At 29.8% G+C, this 5130-nt stretch overlaps 1 long non-coding RNA gene across 2 annotated transcripts; it reads left to right on the top strand.

Annotated features, from left to right (window-relative positions):
• Positions 1–361: 361 nt before the first annotated feature.
• LOC131624275 (uncharacterized) lies at positions 362–3947 on the top strand. Of its 2 annotated transcripts, XR_009290560.1 has the most exons (4): positions 362–2092; positions 2457–2539; positions 2645–2719; positions 3203–3947. It is a non-coding gene; the product is annotated as an uncharacterized LOC131624275 (long non-coding RNA). The 2 variants fall into 2 exon arrangements; XR_009290559.1 differs by having other exon boundaries at positions 2645–3947.
• Positions 3948–5130: the final 1183 nt, after the last annotated feature.

Below are 5130 nucleotides of genomic sequence, written 5' to 3'. Positions count from 1 at the left end.
CACTACAAGAAAATATCAATTTTGCTACCAAACATTTGCTACAAATTTTGTTAGCGGCTAAATCTATACTAATTGCCTACTGATTATCTAAATTACTAAAATGGCAACTAAAACAATTACGCATACTATTTTTGTTATGTCCAATTAATCTTTTTCTTTTCGTTACTTATCTTTGTTATTAGTATAATTATTATTATTTTATAGCGAAGTCATTATAATATATTATTTTGTATTTTTTTAATTAAACATTAGTATAATATATTATTGTTATTATTAATACTAATATTATTATTATATTATTATTATTCAATTACTCAATTTAGTTTTTTTTTTATATTTACATATAATAATATATATTTTCTATCTATCGTTTAGAAAGTTTTTGTATATTGTATCCTACGGTTCCCGATCAATTTCGTTCTCCATCCTCGATAAACCTCGATTTCCGTCTCTGATCAATCTCTCTCCGATCACACCGTTTCCGATCGATCTCGTTCCCTTCCACGATCAACCTTTTTCTCCGTCTCCGATCAACCTTTTTCTCCGTCTCCGATCAACCTCGTCTTCCCTCTTCGATTTACCTTGTTCTCCTCCATCACAAATCGATCTTGTCTTGCACATTCTTTGATTGATTTCATCTACTTCCTCATCCTCTCTTTATCTGATAGATCTACCTTTTTCCTCATCCCAATCTTTGGTAATGGCTGGATGTGCTTCTTTGAAAATGAAGATAGAGGTACGCGTTCCGTTTTATATTTAAAGATCTCACTTGACTAGTGTTGTTGCATTTACTACTGTAAATGAAGCTTCTATATAGATATTAGAAAGGCATTGGTTTAGTTCAAATATATGATGACCTCTATTAAAAAGGATATAAATGAACTATTAGAGTTTGGTGATTTTTTCTACTAATCACCTTAAACACTATTGAGAGGATGAAGTTTAAATTGTATAGTGTTAAAATCTGAAATAGAGTATGATCAATGCGGTACCTACTTAGAGGATGAAGTTTGAATTGTTTTGTGTTAGAATCTTAAATAGAAGATGATGAACTTGGTTCCTACTTAGAGGATGAAGTTTGAATTGTTTAGTGTTAGGATCTTAAATAGAAGATGATCAATGCGGTACCTACTGCTATATCAAATTAGTATGCAAGTTTAAAATATAATCAAATCATACTAAACGACATGTCATCAGAGTTGTAAACTTATAATAGTAGTTCTAATTATAATTTCCTTTTTTGAATGTGTATGCTAATCAGTTTAGTTTTTTTTAGTGAATATCAGTTGAATGCTTACTCTCACACAGCTCTCTACCACTTTACTTTTTTCCGCCGTTTCCTATAAGTTGAGTTTTTGCAAAATAAAGTAAAAACACTCTAGTCAGCATGGAGGTTCTTGAAGTAGCTTTGTTATTATGTTTTGTTTATTGATAAAATCTACGAAATAAAGATTCTAATAAAAATCAAGATGGACATCATATAATAAGATACATAGTTAGTTAATTGAAACTACTATCTTTTCAATTATAATTTGTTTCTTCATAAACTCTGTTGTGAGTTAATGAGTGATTGTTTGAACATCTCTACTGAGACTTTTTATGTCTCTTGTTTCTGAAAAATTTGCCTTTGTTCTTTGCTGCATATAAAGGCTGGGAGTTAGATACATCATCAATAACTTTAATTGTTGGATATATGAAAAAGATTATGAAGGTACAATTTAGTCCATTGCATTATATAAATGTATTAGAGCAGGTCCTTAGTCTACAATTGCACTTTATCATTTTTTTAATAATTTATTCTATTGTATTATCAAATTATTCCACTACATTATCAAAATTTCAAATTTATGATTGTTGTCAACTAGAAATTATAAATATTTGTTGCTCTGGTTATACAGAACTAAGTATTTTCCATGGAAGATCAAACATGTTCCTGGTAATATTTGCATACATATATATAAGCAAATTCGTAAACGACCCAAATTATTGGTAACCTAAAATTGTTTTACCAGGTAAAGCTGGTGGGTTGGCGCACACAGATAATCTAGTGCCTGTTGTACACGTTGGTCTCCTTGGATTGCTTCTGTTCTAGGTAATTATTAGAAGACAGTGTAATTAAGAAAGGTGGAAACTAGCTTGATGATCCAAGTACCCTTTTTAAAAGTGTCTAGAATAATATTTTGATGGATGATTTTTGATTGACTGCGTGAATGCGGCTATAATTTCCAACTAATGAATCTCAATCCGTGGTAGATAGCTTTGATTTAATTTGTTAACTGCAAGCTTGTAATCACCTATGGTTCTCAATGATGCTAGCTATAATTTTGATTTAGTGCATCCAACAATAGTAGAAGTTAAAGAAGTATTATCATGTGCCTGTTAAATATTTGAGTTGGTTTGTTGATATATATGATTAAGTGTTTCAATCATGATTTTAATGTCTGATTTTTCTCCAGATATTATGAAGGAGATTTTTTGTTTTTAGCCCGAGGCTTGTAAGTTGTGCGACTCGTCAAATACCAGCCCTTTATATTCTGCTGTAAGCAATGATTTAACTAAAGCCCTTTATTCAATCTGTTGTATGAGATGTATAATATGAAGCTTATTCAGATTAATTTGGTTATTGATATTTTGACTCACATAGCTGGATATATGGTTGCATGATTGCAAATATTGATGGAGTAGCTACTACATTTGCTGCAGGAGTATAAATGACAAGGTACACATGACCTTTTTCTTCTTTTGGTACATTTCATTTTGAACTTTAGTTAAATCATTACTGAATTTGAAAGTTTGTTATCAGTAACTACTCATCTTTGAAACAAAAGTTATTTCATGGGACTAGTGTACATGAAAAAAAAGTAAGGAAATGAACAAAATGGCTACTTTAAGTGCAAAAGAAGTGGCTGAGTACAAGTAAGGCTTCACTTAAAGTAGTGGTATGCAAAAATAATTATAGAGCATATGAAGCTTGTGTAGAAAAGGATGGGAATGTGATTTTATGACTTATGTTTCTTATTAAAAGCTCGTTTGCAAATTTCTTTTACGTAGAAGTGTTGCCCATCATTGTTCATGCAGTGTTAGTAAAATATCTGAAACATATTTTTGTACCAGCTTCAAAGATTTTTGTTTAATATATCTAATTTTGTCTAATTTTGTTATTGTGTCTTTTAAATTCCTATTGTTGTTTGTTATGTAGCAGGTTTTAAATGTTTTATTATACGAAGAAATCAAGTTTGGAACCGTCTGATATTCGATTTGATGAGCACGCATCGAAGGTTGCATTTCCGCATGGTATGATGATACCACCTAATTCTTTTAATACAATGTACCATTCTCTTGCGTTTTGGGCTTTGATGCTTCTGGTGTCGGTTAGCAGGATGGCTTCTAATGTTTTTAGAGGTTATTGGCGACATAGGCTTATTTGAGAAGTTGGGGTTATGTTGCCGTCTATCCTCCTATTGTCTATAGGTATGGCAGAGTTTAGGCTTATCCCTTTTCGAAGAAAGATCTTCACGTGAGTGTCGGTATCCTCCTATTGTCTATAGGTATGGCAGAGTTTAGGCTTATCCCTTTTCGGAGAAAGATCTTCACGTGAACGTCGGTCGTTTAATCAAGTATTTGGTTTTGTGGATATTAAATAAGCATAGATTGTTTGAATATTTTTTGAGATGGGATAAATATATATATATATATATATATATATATATATATATATATATATATATATGTTAGAATTGATTAATATTATAGGTCTAATATAAAATTGTTTTTTGGTTATTTTATTAATATGAAATTGCTAGTAAGTATTGTTTTAAATATTCTAGTAATTAAGTATAACTTTAAATGAAAAAATATTAGTAATATTTTTATAATTTATAGCTTATTTGGTTTTTTATTAGAAAACTGAAATTTGTTTTTGCTTATTTTATAAATATGAAACTGCTTGTAAGTATTGTTCTATATATTCTAGTAATTAAGTATAAATTTAAATAAAAAATATTAATAATATTTTTATAATTTATAGCTTATTTGGTTTTTGATTAGAAAACCAAAAAAATTAGAATTAGCCTAATTTAGCTTGAGATTTACTATGAAAATTTTGTGGCGATATTGCAGCTATTTAGTTTGAAAACATTAAAATAAGATCGATAATTTGCTACACTTTTGTTTCGATTTAGCTACGAAATGTAAAATATTAGTTTGGGTTTTGCTAGGAAAATGTAGTCTAGGTAATTAGCCACTCAATCCAAGCTACGGCTTAAATAGTAGCTAATCCTCAACTATTCTCCAACTAAATCTGTTTGATAGAGATTCGCTTCAAATTAGCTACGGTTTTGGTCCTAGCTAATAACAGATTTTCTTGTAGTGTTTTTCTTTATTTCCCCCCTTACATTTTTTATTATTTATATGCACAGCCCTCAATAATAGAAGACTTGTTATGAAATTCCCTTGATCAAATTTCGTTGCATAACAACTACTAATTTTATATAGTCGGTGTAGACGTGTGTACCATGCATTGTGGGGCTCATGTTTCATAGATCATTGCTAGCAGTATTAAAAACATGTTAGATTACGTTACATGTTTTGGCTGATTTTTAATAATATCACTAACAAGACAGACATTACAATCAATTATTAGTGGTACTTCTAGTCCCTAGCTACTACTTAAAAAAAATCATATATATGATTCCTATCATGTAAAATTCGGATGACAGAACAATAATTATAGACCTTACAAAAATAAATTAATACAAACCACTTTTGTTTTATGGATTCCTCCATAGCTGTATTATTTTATAATTTCTCTAGTTTTTTTTTTTTAAATATAATGCATAATAGCAATTTTATAGTAATTCGTTGAGATGACAAAGATCTCTATCTATTATCTATTTGATGGAAAGGAATATTGCTTCTTGGTTTCAAAAATGATGATTTTTCGAATTAGTTTGAGTTGGGGTTGGGTAAGAAGGTTGAGTCTGATCTTTTAACTTTCTTTTGAAAAGATCCTGAAGATTAAATTTCAGAGAGTTCTCTCTATTTTTCAAATTTCTAGAGGGACGATTGGTGAGATAGGGAGGTGTAATTAGAGGAGGATGTATTGAGACATTGGAACGAAAAGATCTTTCT

Source organism: Vicia villosa, unplaced genomic scaffold (genome assembly GCF_029867415.1).
Source record: "Vicia villosa cultivar HV-30 ecotype Madison, WI unplaced genomic scaffold, Vvil1.0 ctg.000113F_1_1, whole genome shotgun sequence".
NCBI lineage: Eukaryota > Viridiplantae > Streptophyta > Magnoliopsida > Fabales > Fabaceae > Vicia > Vicia villosa.
The sequence above is the reverse complement of the archived record's forward strand: the minus strand, read 5'-3'. Positions and strand labels throughout refer to the sequence as shown.